The sequence below is a fragment of the Euprymna scolopes genome, chromosome 37 (assembly GCF_053919585.1).
Source record: "Euprymna scolopes isolate OS-2025 chromosome 37, ASM5391958v1, whole genome shotgun sequence".
In the NCBI taxonomy this organism is placed as follows: domain Eukaryota; kingdom Metazoa; phylum Mollusca; class Cephalopoda; order Sepiida; family Sepiolidae; genus Euprymna; species Euprymna scolopes.
In genome coordinates this window covers 80,035,308-80,055,825 of record NC_136518.1, presented here as the reverse complement: position 1 = coordinate 80,055,825, position 20,518 = coordinate 80,035,308, and the positions used below count along the sequence as shown (strand labels likewise).

General features: G+C 34.6%; 1 long non-coding RNA gene across 1 annotated transcript in view; it reads right to left on the bottom strand.

Annotated features, from left to right (window-relative positions):
- LOC145261246 (uncharacterized) overlaps positions 1-20,518 on the bottom strand; it is a 367,304-nt gene that overhangs the window by 191,753 nt on the left and 155,033 nt on the right. Inside the window, exon 2 of the long non-coding RNA XR_013864433.1 lies at positions 1,216-1,266. This is a non-coding gene — a long non-coding RNA (uncharacterized LOC145261246). The remainder of the gene's footprint in view (positions 1-1,215; positions 1,267-20,518) is intronic.

Sequence of the window (20,518 nt, the reverse complement as noted above, 5' to 3'; positions counted from 1 at the left end):
ACAAAACATTAGATGAATTTATAAAACATAAATGAATTCACAAATATATAAGATGGATTTACAAAACATATTAGATGAATTCACAAAACATATTATATGAATTAACAAAACATATTAGATGAATTCACAAGGCATTAGATGAATTTATAAAACATAGATGAATTCACAAACATATAAGATGAATTTACAAAACATATTAGATGAATTCACAAAACATTAGATGAATTCACAAAACATTGGATCTTAGGTCTACTGACGTGAAACATGATTTATAGGGTATTCGTACCGGTGGCACGTATCCGATGTCTTTCTTAGCCGGTAAAAATAGCTGCTAAGGGGTCAAACTTATTAAATTAGAAGTCGACTTCATGTGTATTCTCTACATATGCACAAATGTACATCTATACGTTAACTGCGTTAATTTTTACAGATTTGATATCAGATATAATTAGATCTGATGAGAGAAATATCTCTAGAGAGCTAAGTGCTTTGGTTTCGATCTGAGCTGACGACACCCAAACTTTAGTTGTTTAAATATTTTATAAAAATCTTTTGAAATAACTACTGCATATTGGGTACAATATAATAATGCATAGAAATTAGCTCCATAATAATAAATACGAAACCTTTGTAAATTATCATATTTAATCGTATTCTGCAACTGGTCAGCTCCAGACAGTATGTATAGCCAGGTTTACAAATTTTTGTTTTATTAGCAAAGTAGATGTTTAATCCGATGACTGAGTAAGAGAAATAGAATATTTACTTTTAATTGACACAAAAAAATATTCACTTGCTCGTGATCATTTTTTGAGTAAAATAGGAATTAATCGATCGGCACACACGTGCTTTATGTACAGTTCTAGGAGACATTAACATTTTGTTATGTGTTTTTTAATTTCTATAATTTAGAATTAAAAATGTTCTAAATTATGGAAGGCAACGTACATGTGTCCGTATAAATTCAATTAGCACGCATGCAAATTTGGGCTTAATTAGAATCTTAATAATAACTGATAATAATAACAAAGATAATACAGAATAATTACGTAATGAATTTTATTATTTTTTGTATAATAAAAAATAGAGGGTTTTATCTGGTATATAAATAAAGTAATAATTTATTTCATTTTAAAAGATACAAAACTACTTTCCTTGGCAATGCCGGGTAGCCTTGCTAATTCGTAATAAAAATGAGTAAAGTGTTTTACCTACCTTAGACACGGATAAATTAACAGTCGATATTTCCGAGTAATATCTTGAATCCTGTAATGGAAAAAAGGGGGATAAATCAGTAAGTCCCCAGGAATACGTACTGAAGCTAACAGTATTTAATTGCGAAATAATTTCAGAAATTACATGAAGTGTGGGAAACGGTAAACTAATTTCTAATGAAGTATCATCGTTAAGATTTTTCAACAGGGATTCGTTAAAAATTTTGACTCAGTTGAGACATGGAAGGAGGAATGGAAAAACAATACTCCCAAAGGAGGGGACATCATTGAAGACCCAATTTTGCACCTCCCAGGTTTTGCTACAAATAGTAGGAAGAAATTGATAGCCGCACACCGGATCAGAACAAAAATAATAGGACTGCAATAAACAGACACAGGTGAAGACAAAGAGACTCGCCAATCTGCCCAAAGAGCAAGGAAGCCCCCTAGGACATATCCCACCTGATCCTATAATATCCAGTTGGGAAGAAGGCTATAGGACAGTCCATCTATCTGAAGACAATTTGTGAGACTAGCGTATGTATTATTATAGAATCAATCATCAATTGCTTATTATATATTACGACAAATAATTTGCCTAGTATACTAATTCGCAAAAAAAATGCTACAAAGACAAACCATGAAACACTACATGGAACCAAGAACACTGAAACCGCATATCTATAAGTTCTCTAACCCAACCCTACCCCCATTGCCACATCACCGCCCCCCCCACAAAAAAGAGCGAGATCAAGTAACCAAGTAGAGTCAAGGAGGAAGGAAAGACCGATTAAGTGATCAGACCTCAGCCGAATAAGTGCGAAGAGAACGGGGACCTTGGGGAGGCTTATTGCCACTCAAATCCCAGCAAAGACCATTAGCCGCTGCCAACGAGAAATCAATGGCAAACAGCTGTTGCGATAATGCAAATTCATTTGCAAATTTTATCGAAAGAGGTGGAGAGTACTGGAAACCTGGGGAGACTTGTTGTGATCCAGCTTCCAGGGAACACCACAGACTGTTTTTTGAAGAAAGCTTCTTGTGAGCCAATAATAATGATAATGTCGTTCATCAAATTCCGTCTATGTTTGTTTACAATATCACATCAGCTGATATTTGGGTTTGACGATCTTAAACGTAGTCTTTCTTGTCTTATAAATAAAAAAGGAGAATTTTTAGATGGGAATCTTTTATGTTACACCGGCCAATGTAACTTAAAATATTCCCCTGTAAAAATTCGTTATTTTTATCAATAAGAGAAGAAAGACTATTTATTTGTAAGATCGGATTTTTTCGATTTTCAATACTTATCGGATGAATTTCTGTACAAAGCATATCTAAGAACACTGCCAGACATATAAATTACCTTTGTGCGAAATTTGCGAAAGATACGCTCTGCCGTTTCGGAATCTATGAGAAACGAAACTCACACCCAAAGTGACTTTTATACAATAATAGAACAAACATACGCATTTAGCGGAAGATTTGAATTTTTTCACAATGGAGTCACCATTTATCAAGACCTAAAGGCCACTCGAGGATAAGATGAGTGAAAATTGGTCATTGAAACGGCAGTATAGTGATCGGTACTGCTGAAAATTGGATAGAGTTTGATTATTTAAGAGAACGGTTCAACAAGAACTTGTTTACATTGGACATAAAGAGGACAATGTTGCAGTCAGCTAGAAAGTAGGTCAACGGAACAGGGTTCCACAGGCGGGAAGTTCTAGGAAATAAACTTTGTGTAACGTTACACACCTATTTACACACGTGTTAACGTGTAGACACCGTCGCAAGGAACAGAAGACAAGTAATAACTCGACTCATTTTTTCCCCGTTGAAACGACGACATTTATTTCCGGATACATTTCGGAAAAAAACGTGATCGTGATCCACGTCTTCCTGACGTGATCCTGATCATAATTCTTTACATATGATCTTCTTTTTATAATCTTTTTTCTTTGCCGTAACGTCACTTCGCACAAGGCACGGTTATTTGCATATAGCTGCCATACGCGTGTCCGCCCTTTGATACATTTTTTTTAGGCACGGGGGTACTTACGTGAAGGTTGTACTAGAGCTTGTAGTTCGTCGGAGCATCTACCATTAAAATACTTGTAAAACAGGCAGAGGGATGCAATATTTCGTCGATGGGACAGCGGCTGAAGCCTAGCTTAAAATACGGTACACTCTTTTGAACCTTGTCTAAGAGGGGGAGACTAGTAGCAGATGTACCATCCTCTTATACAAGTAGAGGATTGAGCCAGGAGTGAGGTACATTTTGGAACAAGAGAGTGGGGAAAATTGTTGACAGTGATTTTAGCTAGGCGTGTGTATGTTGTGTATGTTGTGTATGTGTTTATAAAGTCGTATGAAACCTAAAATGTCTTCATTAATTAGATTTGCCGATTAGGAATTAATGAAAGAATGAAATTGTGAAAAAATGTACACAGTAATTTTTTTTTATTATTATTATTTTGTTTGTTTGTTTTACATTCTTTGTCAAGAATGGGGAGAAAAAAAAGAGTTGCTCTTGGATTTATGGAACAAACGTTTAGAATTGTTGATTTAAACAAAGCGAATGAAAACAATATGGTTTGTCCGTACGCAAGCACACATATAAATGAAAATTAATCGAGTGTATGACGTCTTCAAGCAGTCATGTGAGTTTTTTATGTGCACCTATCAAGGACAAAATGTACAACAATTAAAACTTTTTATAGGACTGGAACTGGAACATGTTTTACGTAGCTGATCTCTCTTCCCCCTCCTTTCTCTCTCTCTTTATATATATATATATATATATATATATATATATATATATATATATATATATATATATATATATAGTCATTCACATATAGTATTGTTTCGCTGTTTCACAGCTCATCAGTGCGGCTAAACAAGCAACTACCTCAAGCCAGGATCGAAGCCCGACCGCCCAAATGACAGTATATATATATATATATATATATATATATATATATATATATATATATATATATATATATATATATATATATATGAACAAATTACAAAGTATATATTCCAAACTCCATGATGTCGACCATCTTACAATTTATTCCTTTAAATTAAACAAGTGAAGCCTGCATGGTGAAGGAGGCATAAAAAATGACTAAGTTGAGACCCGCCCCCATTTAGTCCTAAAAGTCCTCAGGGGGCGTCAAATCCTGGTGAAAATGAACAAACGGTGCAGTTTTAGGCCTTAACATATGTAAATTTGAGTTTTGCATGATGAAAAAAAAGGCCATCATTTGCCCCCCCCCTCATTTAGCCCCTACAGACTCGAGATTTGACATAAGGGGTATTTAGATTTAGGAAAATCTTTCTAATCGGTTTTCGGCCAGAGATTTGGCTGTCAAGCGGTCAAAGTTCAAAGTTCAATGATTTGATCTTTGCAGACTCTACCAAACTCCTCCGCCAATTTTGGGTCTAAAAACTTGAAATTTTAGATGTAAGTTACCTGGACATGAGTCAAATGTTCTAATGTATATATACATGTGCACATAAAGTTATGAACAGTACATGGGCCCGAGCAAAGCCAGGCTGAACTGCTAGTGTATATATACATATATATATATATATGTGTGTGTGTGTGTGTGTGTGTGTGTGTGTGTGTGTGTGTGTGTGTGTGTGTGTGTGTGTGAGAGAGAGCGTGTTTGTCTTTGCGTATAAGTGTGTGTATCTAGTTCTGGCCAAAGCATTCTTCTATCTAGTATAAATATTTATTTAAGTGTGTGCGGATTGAACATCTTCTGTCATTATCATCGCGCAGATTATATTGAAACCATTAAAGTCTTTATCTTCTCATGTGACCATTTCCGGTTTCCAGTCGAGATTTCCTTCTGTTTTAATCAATTAAGATAAGCAAAATCATTTTGCCGCCCTTTTTCTCCTCTTTGTCTTCCCGCGTCTCCTCCCTTCCCCCCCCCCGTCTTTCCTGTCATTTTCTGATTCTCGCCAGATTATTTAACATTTCGGCCATCTTGTCTTGCAAGTATGTTCTTTTTTTACAATGCCATCGGCTCATGTAGCAATAATTACAGACATGCGGCTCGCTAGAATAATAATATATGAAAAAAATAAGCACACACCCTGCGTGTTGTTGATGAAGCATAAGAGCACCACATCCTTTTTTTTTTTAACTCCTTCCGGGTTCAAATACTGTGAGGGCTACTGTATCAATTTCACTAATATTATTGAAAAATCTACGAATCACTGTATTTCTCTTAAAAAACAAAGGGTAAATAGTAGCACAGATGAGATTATGAAGTTTTAGTAGGACAACTCATTTAAGAAAAAGAAAACTTTGAAATAAATCTAGGAAATTTGGGTCTGTACCGATTTGATGTTACGGTTATGATTTTTTGTGATGATGGTTGATTTGTCCGCAAGGACCAGTAGCACAGTGGATAAAGTGATTCGTTATATTCGGCTGTAAAAGTTCCATTCTTCTGAAGGTTTAAGCTTCAATCCTCAGTGCGGTCGACACCCAAAATACAGTTGTTGATTACTCAGGGCTTCTACCAAATCATGGCTGACGGAACGAGAGTTTGCTACCCTCCATCGATCAAAAGAGAGTCGCAAATCTGATAGGCCCTGAACTGGCATCTAAGCTTCAGCCTCTGTCCCATCGACGAAAGGTTGCATCCCTCTGCCTGTTCTACAAGTATTTTAATGGTGAATGCTCTGACGAACTGCAGACACTAATATCCCCACGACGTAGACACCCTCGACAAACCCGACAGGCAGCTTTATCCCACCCCCACACAGTAGAGATCCCTAGATGTAAAAGATCTTTCTACTCCAGTAGTTTCGTCCCCAGCACCGCTAGACTCTGGAATTCCATTCCAGGTCCCTGCTTCCCTAACTGTACTGACATGCAGAAGTTCAAGTGTAACGTGAACCGACATCTTGCTACCCAAATCTCAACATAGTGCCCCAGTAGTTGCTGCCCCTAATAGTAGCCCCCTACACGAAAGTGGCAATGTGCCTTGTTTGGGGGTGAAAATGTAACAAAAAAAAAAAAATTTTAATGAAGGTTTCTGTTCTAAATTCCTTCCAGATTCACGAGTTGCGCAGGAAGATTCCCGATCTCGACAGAAAGATTACCGAATTAGAACAGACATGTTCCCCGAGTTGAATAAAATGATTTATCGAGTTGGACAGAAAGATTCTCGTGTTGGACAAGATAAACCTGAAGAAGGTCGGAGATTACTCGAGTGAAATACACTCAAATTGAAAACAGTAGTCCAGAGAATACAAATAATACAAAACTAAGAAAGATAGATATAAAATCGCGAAGGAGGGAAAGAACGTAACAAAAAAACGTGATGCGTTAGCTGTTGCGCCCATCGCCAAACCGGAAGTGACGTAGGTCTAAATTAAGGCTAGACAATCGAAAAGAGGCTATGAGTTTCGAAAATATCGGCGAAAAAAGCGATCCCTCTCTGTAGAAAAGTGCATAGTTGCGGATGAAGAAATTAATGTTTTGGGTCAATTTTTCGATATTTTTCGTTCGAAAGATCGAGCTTCAAAAAGATACCGGTCTCGTGAAAATCCGTCGCCTCTGTCGAAAGTTTTGGCGAGGCATACATACATACATACATACATACATTTAAACAGATGAGATTTATATTATAGACGATTTATTCGATCTGGGGTGACAGTGGCTAAGTCGTTAACGCCACGGGCTGAATACCTGTGCGTATCAAGTTCGAATCCTGTTCGTTCCACAAAAACCCTTAATTAAATCCACACCTGACTTTGTGTATTGGAGGTAAATAACATAACGGTTTATTCGATTGATCTTAGAATGATTCCCTTTGTAAATGGGTAAAATTTTAATCTTTAGCTGCGATCTCGATTACCTATTTCCTGGACACTTTTTCTATTTATAACGTACGTACGAACACTACATGTCTTAGCGTATGATTATATAAATAATGAAAACGAATTTGTATGGTGCTTGTTTAGAATTAAGTATTTAGGTAAACAAAAATAAAATAAAACCTTATGATGCACCTACTTGTCACAGCTTGAAAGTATTATATTCCAAAAATCATAAAAATTGATCAAGTATTTTTTTTTGATTTAAGAAAATCAAATTTCACGATTCTTAGCGATTAAGTATTTTTAGCACCCGTTCATGAGCCCTTGCTTCTGCAGAGATTGTTAAAGGGGAGGTAACCAATGATGAATTTTAAATTTAATCAAATTTGGCGACTGGATTCTCTCGCATCGAGCAAGTCATGAAATGTATTTTTCTTAAATATTAAAAAAAAAAAGAAAGAAACTACTTGATGCTAAGATATTTTTGGTATTTTTAAGTATTTGTTAAGGTTAAATTCAAGTTTCGCGATATCTTTTTTTATTATTAAATTGTTAGGTGGAAGCACAGAATCGTTACAAAACACCCTCTCCATGTTAAGAATAGCTTTCGAAATAATAACGTTATTTCAGCGTGGTATAAAAAATACATAAGTACCAACTACTTGGTCAAATTACTTTATTTTTGGAATATGTCATTTTCCTTCCGTGGTTGGTACGTACATCATATAGAATTTTCTGCATTTTCTTTACTTAAAATTTGAATTATAAGTGCAATTCTAAATAAGAACCGTTTGTATATTTTTACACGGATTAAACTTGAAACAAAAACAAAAAATGCGAATAAAAAAAAACGAAACTACTTCTGATACACTCGAACATCATCTAAATGAATCCACGGAGAACATGTAGGCATTCGAAGTTAGAGTATCTGTGTGTTTGTTTGTTCTTGTGTGGGCGTCAGAAATCAATAGAAATCATTATTTGTCATATTTTAGTCATAAACTCGGTTACGGTTTCTTTCTAATCGCCATTTAATGTTTCGGGCGTTTCGATTTCTTCTCTAAGTGAATTTGCGTCAGACCGACTGTTGAACAGACCATACTACGAATTGAATTCCGGGATAAATCGGACGTTTATTGGCTATCGTTAAAAGACAATTAAAAGAACCTTTAAACAGACATAAAATATTTATCCGCTTCACAAAATATAGCCGATGTAATAAGGCATGATCACCAACAATCTTCTCTCTACATAAGCCTTAATAGATGTGTTTATGTGTGTGTTTCTCATAGAAGAGAGAGAGAGAGATGGAGAGATGGAGAGAGAGGGGAGAATATACATAATTATATGTCCCAGGAATGAAATGGATTCGTTTGAAGTAGCTGAATAATCTTGGCTATATCAATGATGAATTGCTGTTCTTAGTCGTAGCTGGCAATATACTTAAGCTTTAGGCTTCCAATGTATCTTTGGACATTTCTCTCTGGCGGCCATATCCGTCTGTATTTATAGCTTAACACAACTAACCATATTCTTGCGTGGAGGAACTTGTTGTATACATATTCATTACATGACAAATAACCTCAAAATGTATTCATATGTAAATTTTAGAGAGGAATACAATGGGAGTGGTCCTGGATCTCTAAGAGCATTCATACGAGGACTCTGGGGGCATAAAGTCTTTAATATCTCAGATATATCCTATTTTTATGAAATTAAAATCATATTTATAATTATTACTATGGAAGACAATGGAAGCGGTCACAGATCTCTTAGTGTATCTCTTAGGGGATTATGAGGTCATAACCCCATAAACCCATAAAATATATCCTAATTTTATTAAATTCAAATCATATTTACAAAATTTTATAAGGAGGAAAATGGAAGAAGTCACGAATCACTAAGTGCATCCTTAAATGGAATCTGTGGGCGTAATCACGTTAAAATCTCAAATATATTCAAGTTTCCTTAAATATAAATCATATGTAAGGAAATTTCTGTAAAATGTAATAGAAGGGGGACGAATCTTTGAGTGCCTCATCAGGGCAGAATCCTTTATATATATGTGTGTGTGTGTGTGTGTGTGTGTGTGTGTGTGTGTGTGTGTGTGTGTGTGTGTGTAAGAACAAGTAGTTAATAAAACATGTCAAACATATTTTGAAAAAGAGTTAAAAACATATTTAATTTTAAAAAGGACGCACAAAATAAGTGGATAGTGTCTTTAATCATCTATATTGGGAAATAAATGTTCAATTTCCGTTCAGTAAAACAAAAGTTATCATGAATTTTTTCTGGTGTTCAAAAAACGTAAGGAGGTGAGCGACGTTTTTTATGACTGACTTTTATTGCAACCACGTCGCTTCAGCGACTGCTGTTGCTACTAAATCACCGCTCTCACAAAAAGAGAAGCAACAAATGAAACAAAGAGAATGAGAGAATGAAAGGGAGATAATTGGGGGATTTTATTGAAAGCAGACGAGTACCTTACATTGTTATTACATATATGTTTATAGGGGGAAAAGATAAGACTGAAATTAAACAAAGAACAAGTGACTTTATTGGAAGCCTGGAAAAATCATGCATTACAATAGAAAAATGCGATATATATATACATATATATATATATATTATAGTAAAAAATAATTATGTCAGCCTCTTTAAGAAACTCATTTCTCATCATTGAGCACTTTCTATTGAATTAAGTCGGTCAATTTAGCTCTTATGCATAGATCATCGTATAACGATTAGATCACCATAACTGACCTAAAAGAACATTTAAAAATAAAATCTTTATATTAAACATTATTTCTCGCGGTTGATGGTAGCCAATTGGGTACAGTCTTTGCTAATCGAGCCAGAGATGGCTCGTTTGCCGGGTTCGAATTTATTGACTGGTGTTAATCGTGACACCCTGGACTGAAGATTCCCGAAAAGATGAAGCACCAGTGTTTGTATATATTTAATTATTATAGTATATATATATATATATATATATATATATATATATATATATATATATATATATATATATATAGCGTGTCAGGAGGCGATGAAAAAAATCCAAAAAAGTGCTCAATCGTGGATGTGAGAGCTGAAGATACAATATTTATTACGACACTATATATACATATTTCAAGCTCGTACCATTGGTTTCGTTACGCCGAATCAACCATAAGAGGTTAGGAAAAAAAAAACAGCGAAACCAATGGTACGACCTTGAAATATGTATATATAGTGTCGTAATAAATATTGTATATATATATATATATATATATATATATATATATATATATATATATATATATATATAAGACATTAGAAAGTTTTGTTTTTGTTTTGCTTTTTTTTATATATTCCAGGCCTTTCCGACTGTATTAGAGTTCGAAACAGGAGAACAGTGCCGAAAAAAAAAAACGAAATATGGTGTTATGTGCACAGTGAAATAATTGATAATCATCCTCATTAAATCATTAAAGCAACGTCTGTGTCTCCCCTTCTAGTAATAATGATAATACCAAAGCAAATGTATTCAGAGAAGACAACAAAACACCAAAACATTAAATAGCGATTCTAAAGACAGCACGGATATAAATGAGGAACGAGGATCGAAATACAGGGAGAGAGAGAGAGCACCAATGAGACCGCCACTAAAATGGCGCAGAGAGTACTGGAACTTTGATGTGACTTATTACTTTTGTTCCAGAGAAATCTAATGGCCGCTGCAAGTAAGAAATCAAGCATAAACGGTTGTTATGTTAATGTAAAATGATTTGCAACGATTATTGGAAGAGCTGGCGAGGGATGTAATTCTGTGGAGATTTATTGTCAATCAGATTCCTGGGAACACCATTAATGGCTGATAATTGCGTGTAATCACTCTTCATAAACAACAACAACAAAAATAATAAAAAAGAATGGGAAAGATTGGAATCAAAGGATGGCAGAGAAGATACAACAAATCTCAATAATGAAAACAACAGAAATATTAAGGAAAACCCTTGAATGTGGAAACCAACACCACACATGAATTTCACACACATTGGACACACAGAAACAGATACAGATGCAAAACACAAAGGAACATTATATGGAATCATAAAAACTGAAACTTTATAATTGTAAGATACCGCCCTTTTTTTTGTGAGTGTCACCATAAATGGGCACCACACCAAATAATGAGGGCCAAGAAGAATGCAAAGACCGAAGAAAAGAACGCACTAGTCAGACGTCCGCTAGATGAGTGCAAAGAGGACTGGGACCTTGAGAAGGTTTATTGCCACTCAAATTCCAGTGGAGACCAATAGCCGCTGCCAGCGACAAATCAATGGTGAGAGGCTGTTCCGATAACGCAAATTTATTTGCAAATGTTATCGAAGGAGGTGGAGAGTGCTGGAAATCTGGAGAGACTTGTTGTCACTCAGCTTCCAGGGAATACCACCGGTTTTCAATGGGAGATCTTTGATGACCTGTGTGGAAGCTCCTTGTGAGCCAATAATAATAATAATAATAATAATAATAATAATAATAATAATAATAATAATTTACTTCAGGAATTGGTCAAATGACATAAATGGTAAAAAATCTCACATAAACCATGTAGGAGACAACATCGCTAAAGATAGTAAAAAAAAACCCGATTTTAAGTATCAGCAGTCTAAATACCAAGTATGGAGCGTAGAGATTGGACCTTAGATTTTACTTCCAGCATCCTCCTAACTCTTATTTTGTTCTTTAGTCCTTACATTCCCTTATTTTGTTCTCACATTCCATGAACAATGTTTGTAACACTAGGCGAAAGATTTGCTCAGTCAGATTTGTTACTTTATTTTCGAGTTTACAATCATTTTTTGTTTTTGATAATCAAAAGTTGTCGCATTTTTATTTATGCATTTTTTATCTATTTATCATGAACCATCCTGAAACTCTGTACGCCTGTAGTTATACATCATATCTTTTCCCAGTCAAAAAAGTCTATAATTAAATGTGTGCAGACATTTAATTTTTCTATATATAAGGCATTTGGTTCATTTTAAGAAAGGACTTCCGGAGCTCTTAGCCTCACTCACGGAGCCACAGGGCTCCATGGAGCCAACTTTTGGAAACCCTGGTCCAAAGAAACTCTCAAAACATTAATACTAAAACTAATCCGGTCTGTGGTGGAACGAGGACAAAAATGGATGATCACATTCAATGCTGCCAAGATAAAGCTTTTTCTCTTTAATAACTACAAGAACCATTTCAAAACACTAATGACTAATGATACATTACTTGAAAGTAGCTCGTTCGAACTCTTCGGCTAAACGTCCACAGGAACATGAGTTGGAACAGATATATTGAGTGCATTGCCAAGGTTGTTGAAAAGAAGGTGGGCTCTCTCTCTCTCCCGTGCTAGAAAGCTATTTACGCCTGAAAGTATCCTGTCACTTTTACGAGGACACCATTCGTCCATGTATGGAATATTGCTGCCACATTTGGACTGTTTCATCTGCTACTTGTCTCTCCCTCTTCGACAGAGTTCAAAAGAGAGTCACCAACCAGATAGGTCCCGCACTATCAACTAGCCTTAAACATCTGTCCCATCGACGAAATGTTGCACCCCTGTGTTTGTTTTACAAGTACTTTAATGGTAAATGCTCCGACAAACTACAAGCTCTGATACCACCTTGACGTAAATATCCCGACAAACCCGAAAAGCAACAAAATCCCACCCTTACATCGTAAAAATCTTTAAATGTAAGAAAGCTGTCTACTCTAATATTTTCTTTCCTAGGACTGCTAGACTTTGGAAATCCCTTCCGGGTTCCTGTTTTCCCGACTGTTCTGACATGCGGAAGTTCAAGTGTAGTGCAAACAGACATCTTGCTGCTCAACTCCCCACATAGTTCTACTACAAATTATGTTTCAGAGAGTATAGCCCCCTACATCAAAGTAGCACTGTGCCTTGTTTGGGGTGAAAATGCAATTTTAAAAAATCGTACAAATGCCTTAACTAAAAATTGTGATGAAATGTTATTTGAAGAGTGATCCTCTAAAAGCCAATATAGACAACGGATGCCTCAAAGATGTAATGATGCCTTTTTGAATGAACAGATCCAAAAATTGTGATAAGAACGAATGAATGGTTATTTGCTATTGAAATTAAAGAACTATAAAAGGAAAATTGAGAAAGAAGAGTTTTATGAAGTTATGGAAATCAATAAACTAAGAGTGGTTAAGCAAGTTTCGCGGATGGAAGAGACGACTAAATCTGTAAACGAAAATAATGTAATTTACGACAATCAAACTCTTTCAACAAAGGCAATCATGAGATGACAAAAGGAAATATTGATATTTTCATATTGTTAGACGATAAGCTAAAAGCTAGCAATTCAGAACAGTTGCCGAACGTCCGATGTTTCAATGGGAAAACACTTAAATCTATCATTATATAAGTAAATGAGGTCTTGCCATTTTTCTTAGTAAATAATTTAGATCGGTGCAATAAAGTTATTAAAGCTGCTGTCAATACTGTGTCAACGCTACTTGGGATAGAAAAACAGAACAAAGAAGCAAATAAAAAGGGTGGGGGAAACATTTAAACAGACAAATAAAACAACTTAGAAATGTTTTAAGTAAAATATAAACTGCTGGAAATGGTAAACGCAAAAGGGTGTTTGTGAAAGGCTAATCCGTAAATTTGACAAACACTACAAAAGTTTCAAGTGTGTAACTGAAGAACAGAAAGAACGTATCACAGCTGAAACTGCAAAAGTTAAACGTTACAAAGTTAAACGTTACAAAGTTAAACGTTACTATTTAATCGAGCAGTATCGGCAGTACATTTTTTCCGAGAATAACCAGAAACTTCTTTGTAATTAACTAGAATAGGTTGAAGGGAGGAAAAACGTTATACTTGATGCTGATCGTGTATGATGCAGAATGGATTAGAAATATTGAAAGGGAGATGTACATAACGGCCACCGTTGAGATGCTGACAGTGAAGGTTGGAATGTAATTGAAACGGCATTAACCCTATGTGGGTTTAACGGGCTTTCTTCAAAGGAGGAAGTTCCATGGGAGTATGAAATTCACAAGCGATCCCCAGTTGCATGTATATCCCCTTTAGGAGGAGATGACGACGTTAGGTCTTTCCAACTCTTGCAGGGGGGTGTCAATGTCTGCCTACATACAGCGCTTGATATTCCTAAATTGACTACACATCTGGTACTGACCCGGCTCAATATTGCTTAACTTCCATGATCTAACGAGAACCGGTGTATCAACGTGATTATGCCGTATATGCAGGTCGAGGTTAAAAAGCTTTGAAATTGGAAAGATTCTTGACCTGATAAAGTTCAGGGATATCAGTTTAAAAAAAAACTTCCAGCTCTTCACTCATTTGCAACAATACGAAATGACCGACTAAGAGCTCCACAGGCTTGATCATGAAAGGTAAGACAAATAGGATAAAGCGACAAACTTTAGACCAATCACTTGCCTTTGTTATGTGGAAACTTTTCATGAGCATCTTGTTTGAACGTATCTATAGTCATTTCGATCAAAACAATTGGCTTCTTGGGAAACAAAAATAACACGTAACACTAGATATAAGTTTCTGATCAATAAAACGATCCTGAAAACGAGGATCTACTATTAACTTTGTCATGGGCTAGGTAATTAACTTTGTCATGAGCTAGGTAATTAACTTTGTCATGGGCTAGGAAATAACTTTGTCATGGGCCAGGTAAATTATAAGGGGCAGTTGACATGGTGCTCCGTTCATGGATACATAAATGCTTGGAAATTTTCGGAATAGCCTCCAACATTCGAACAGCTTTAAAAAATAGCATGAAGATTTGAGAAAGTAATTTAATTTTAGTAAATTTGCATGAGGCGAAGTGAAAAGGAAGAAAGGGATTTTCCATGGCGACAGTTTTTCCCTTTTTTTCTTTCTTTTTTTTTATTGTTTTTATTTTTTTGTCATCAGTTTGATTCTGACGACATATCTTTTACGGAATGCGAAAGCAGGATATAGAATTGTAAAGGGACTTCCTACAGTCAACCACCTACTATTCAAGGATGACCTTAATGTGTCTATAAGGAGTAAGAACCAACTTAATACTCTAATGAATACGGTCAGATTGTTTAGGAACGACATGCAGATAGGGTTTGGCATCAGCAAATGTGCTATTCTTGGAATAAAACGAGGTAAACTCATCCTCTCAACAGGTTTGTTGGTTGTTTTTGTTTTACGGCATATCAACCCTTTTCGGGTTATTTAATGCCGAATCCAAAGATTTTTAAGAAAAAAATTTTTAATAGAATATATTTGTTGTTTTCACGTCGGTTTCTATTTAACCCATAGTTGGGACCCTAACAGTAACTACCACTCCGGGTCAGAGTGGACCTGGGAGCAATGGTAATTAAAGGGTGGCTCCACACTCCCCAGAGCCCACAAACTGGGGCTCTCGCCACTAGATATTGTTTAATGTCATATCCAGGACTCCCATTGAGGGACTTTTACCCTGTGCAGGGGGGCAGTCGGCGTATTCTAATGCCTCACCCACAGGGCCCCTCTCAACAGGCCTTGAACTTCAAACTACAAATCTGATAAAGAATATTGATAGTGAGAGAGACTACAAATACTTGGGAATACTGTAAGTCGATAAGATTTAGAACATGGAAATAAAAAAACAGGTTACAGCCGATTACAACAGAAGGTAAAAGGTTTATTCTTAAATTGCACTTCCACAGTCGGAATACAATATATGTCATCAATGTCAGAGCAGTAGCTATCATTCGATATCATACGATATACCACTGGTATACTTGACTGGAATGTAAATAAATTAAAATGTTTACACACGAAAACACGTAAAATACTAACAATTTCTGGTGACTTTGCTAAGAAATGAGATGTAGATAGAATGTGTCTACCTAGAAAAAAAAAGGTGGGCGTGGCTTACGTAATGTTGAAGATATAATGAATATAAAGGAAGGAAGTGTAACGAAATGTATTTCTGAAAGTAATGAAGTTCTTCTTTATGAAGTGAAAAGGAGAAAAGATACCAGGATCTGGGTAAAAAAAAGAGTTAAAGGTTAAATAGTTGTTTTTGTTTTACGGCATATCAACCCTTTTTAGGTTATTTTATGCCGAATCCAAATATTTTGAAGAATTTTTTTTTTTAATAGAATATATTTGTTGTTTTTAAGTCGGTTTCTATTCAACCCATAGTTGGGACCCTAACAGGTACTACCACTCCCGGTCAGAGTGGACTTGGGAGCAATGGCAATTAAAGGGTGGCTCCACACTCCCTAAAGCCCGCAAGATGATGCCTCACCACTGGATATAGGTTAAGGTCATATCCAGGACCTTAAACGTTAAAAAAGAAAAGAGAGAAAAGTATTTTAGGAATACTCATTTTAAAGATAATAATTGGTCAAGAGGAATATTAAAAAATCTTCTGAGGGCACTTGATTTGCAATCCTGGCACAAGACACTTGCACAACGTACATTAAACAAAATTGGTGCAAAAAAAAACTGTTTATATCATTCTATGCTAGCTCAACATTGATATAAAAAATGGAGACAGGAAAAAGTTGATCAGGTCCTACACTGGAATATATGCAAACTCTATGAATTGGACCACAATGAGAAGTGGTATGAACATAAACAGATTTATAAGAAAAATGACAATGTCAAAGATTTTGGGATATGCGCTTACACCTTGAACATTGAAAACATGACTTAATTCTTATGAACAACAAGAAGAGAATTACCAGTCATATACAATGGAGGTAAAAACGGACAAACATATCCTAGCAGACCTGATAATTATGAACAATAAATAGGGAATCTAAATTTCAACGTCTTAGCTGTCCATAGGATGATGATCAAAAAAAAAAAAACAGATACATGCATCGTGTAAGCGATTTAAAAGGAACATTGAACATAAATAACACCATTATGATATCAATAATTGTTAGGGCCCAGGGAAATTGGAATCAAGGGGCGGATTGACACTATACGACGTACAGGATCAGATGAAAATAACTGAAATATTAACAAAAATCGTCGAGTACAGAAACCAACCCACCTAACCAAAAAGCACCGACCAAACACAAAGAAATTGTAATAGAAATAAAACATTACACGAACCCAAAAGATTTAAAATCGCGTAATCTATCCTTGCCTCTTCCTTACTCTGTTATACTAAACAGGGAAGTAGTCCCATGATAATGTATATCAGAGACTGAAAGCCCTCCGTAAGAATCCTGATTCATGGCTAAGGGCAGGTAAATGGAAGGAAAGAGTAATGCCGTTTGTAATTGTGATAGGAAGACGAGTTCTTGTTTCGAATATCTTACAAAAAACCCCAGACATTTGAGCTCAGTCAATATTCCTCCCATGAAATAACAATAGATTAGAGGAAGACTGTTTGGCAAGTATTAAAATGCAGTATCTATCCTAAAACTACAGTTCATCTGTACTATTGGCTATTATATATATATATATATATATATATATATATATATATATATATATATATATATATATATATATATATACTAACAAAAGTACCCGTCGTTGACTGGGTTCAAAAACAGCCTACAGAACATGGACTCTGATTTATGAAAGTATGATAGATTATGAAAAGGAAGCTTGTAAAGAGATAGTTTCGAATTTGGGGATATTAAAACCAAAGCAAAATATGATGAAAGTAAAAATAGAATAGATAAACCCCATACTTTATTATACCATACCTGTTCACACTGAAACAATTATCACAATATTTTGTGGATCTATATTAAAAAACCCTGTAAAACTTTGTGACATATTAAAATATATATAGAGAGAGAGAATTCTGTGGTTGTTTGTCGTTTTTATATGCGCATCTTCTATTGAGATTTTAGTTAGCCAATCAGCTTTCTAGTATCCACCGCGCCCTTCCTATCAGCCAATGAGAATGCATTTATCGGACAAAGGCCTATTTGACCTCTGGTTGACCTGTTCCTTTGTGTGTGCTCTATTTAGCCTTGATATTTAGTTTCTTGATCTGTTTTAAAACAAGGTTAGTGTTTTTTTTTGTGTTTTTTTTAACCAATAGCGTAGTTTACCACAATATTTGCGAATATGTTGATGACTACATACATATATATATATATATATATATATATATATATATATATATATATGTATATATACATATATATATATCTGTATATATATATGTATATATATTATATATATGTGTGTGCATATATATATATATATATATATATATATATATATATATATATATATATATGAAGAAGGAGATATAATGCATACTCTATTATGAACTATGAACACAGTTTATTTACAAACGAGAATAAAGACTAGAATGTCGATACAATGTTTTTTTTTTGTTTTTTTTTTTACAAGGGTGTCACCACTTATCAAGGCCCAGAGGCCACTCGAGGATAAGGGTTAATAGGTATACATTAGTCATTGTGATTTTATTATCGTGATGTCTTTTTAGTGTCGGTCCTTGACCACCGACTGATCACTGGACAAAATGAATATATTTGACCACCGACTGACCACTGGACAAAATGAACATACTTGACCACCGACTGACCATTGGACAAAATGAACATACTTGACCACCGACTGACCATTGGACAAAATGAACATACTTGACCGCTCCTTAAAGAAAAGTCGGTGTCAGTTTATTCCTCGCTGCTTTTCGACGCGTTCCTTCGCTTTACATTTAAGTGGAAATACAAAATTAAAGCAAGTAACAAAAAAAAAAGTGCAAAATTTAATAACAGGAAGTTGAAGACACGATCTATTTTGTTTTTATTTCAAGATGAAGTATTTTTATTGCGTCCTTGCATCGCCGTATGGCGCTCGGTTTGTTCGTTGGTCTGTCACGTTTAAGATTATAATATTATTTTCTTCTTTTAGACAGCCTATAAAATCGACTTAAAACTTCTGTCGTGCTGATATGTTTTGTTGTTTTATAAGCCCTTTTCATACGGAAGAGACATAACTAGTCCCTATTTACACACCAGCTCTACCAGGAGAAGGTATACAGTTATTTGCTTCCTCTCCTATTCAGAAGACAAACATTTTTATTAAAACATAAAAACGTGAATATCAGTCGGATGGAGGGGTCGCTAATTGTTTTTGTCGTTGTAACTCCGTTGTTCTTCTCCGTCTATTTTTTCTTCTTCTTCTTCTTCTTCTCATTATTATTATTATTATTATTATTATTATTATTATTATTGTTGTTGTTGTTATTATTGTTGTTATTATTATTATTATTATTATTATTATTATTATTACTATTATTATTATTGTTGTTATTATTGTTGTTATTATTATTATTATTATTATTATTATTATTATTATTATTCTCTTTCTCTTTTTACTCTGCATACCTAGTTCTTATTTACTTGCCTCCCCACGAGGACAGAATTAGACACCAGCTCCGATTTTAATGTGTAGATAATCCAGCTTCCTTTGAAACAACAATAAAAATTGTATCACTCTTGAAGAACTACTCCCAAACTGTAGTGCGCCGTGACGTAAAAATTTCCAGTTTGATATATAGGGGCGCGTTTAAAACTACTCCAAGCGATGCACCCTTTAAATGCCGGTTGATCATAATATTTTTTTTTAATTTTTCATTACTTTTTGATTGTGTTTGAACGATTATAGTCTAAAGTTAATTTCACAGAAGAACAAAAAAACGTGTGTGGAATAACCACGGGAAAATCTGATCGCAAATCTGAAAACCCCTAAAATTGACGTAAAAAATGCGTTATGAAAAAGATCGTGGTTAATTTTTTTTTTTTCTGGCAAGATAAATATAAGGTTTCTGGAATTATTTCCAAGTAAATTATAAAGTTAAAGTTTTAAGATAATGAATTAATAAAATAGAGGTATTTAACATTTTATAAACAAAGGCAATAATTATCCAAAACTGTTATAGCAACGAGATTTGTTTATCATGCCAAATAAAACATCATTTACATTTCCGAAAATGACGTCTGATGGTTGGAGGGAAAGGGTGCAAAATCGACTGTTTTTCTTTTTTTCAGATCCATGCATCTATACATACCTATAGTGAGCGTTTGTATAAATTTAACCATTTTTAATGTAATTATTTTTGCGTGTCCCTACTTTTAAATTAGTTTTTTTAATATCTTACATATAAAAATAACGCTAAAAGTGTAACCTTAAAAAAAGAGAAAATATTTTTTGCAATTATAATTTTTTTGTGTGAAAATATTAAACAAACGATGCTTAATTCAATGAAAATATTGTTAGTTCGAGAAATAAATTTTTCTTCCAGGTATGTCAATTTTGTAAATGTGGACTGTTGGGGACTTTTTTCATAATGTTTCTGATTTTTATTGTTACAATCTACGATGTTTTATTTTTATATAAAAAAAAGCAAAAATATATTTATTCATGTTTTTAT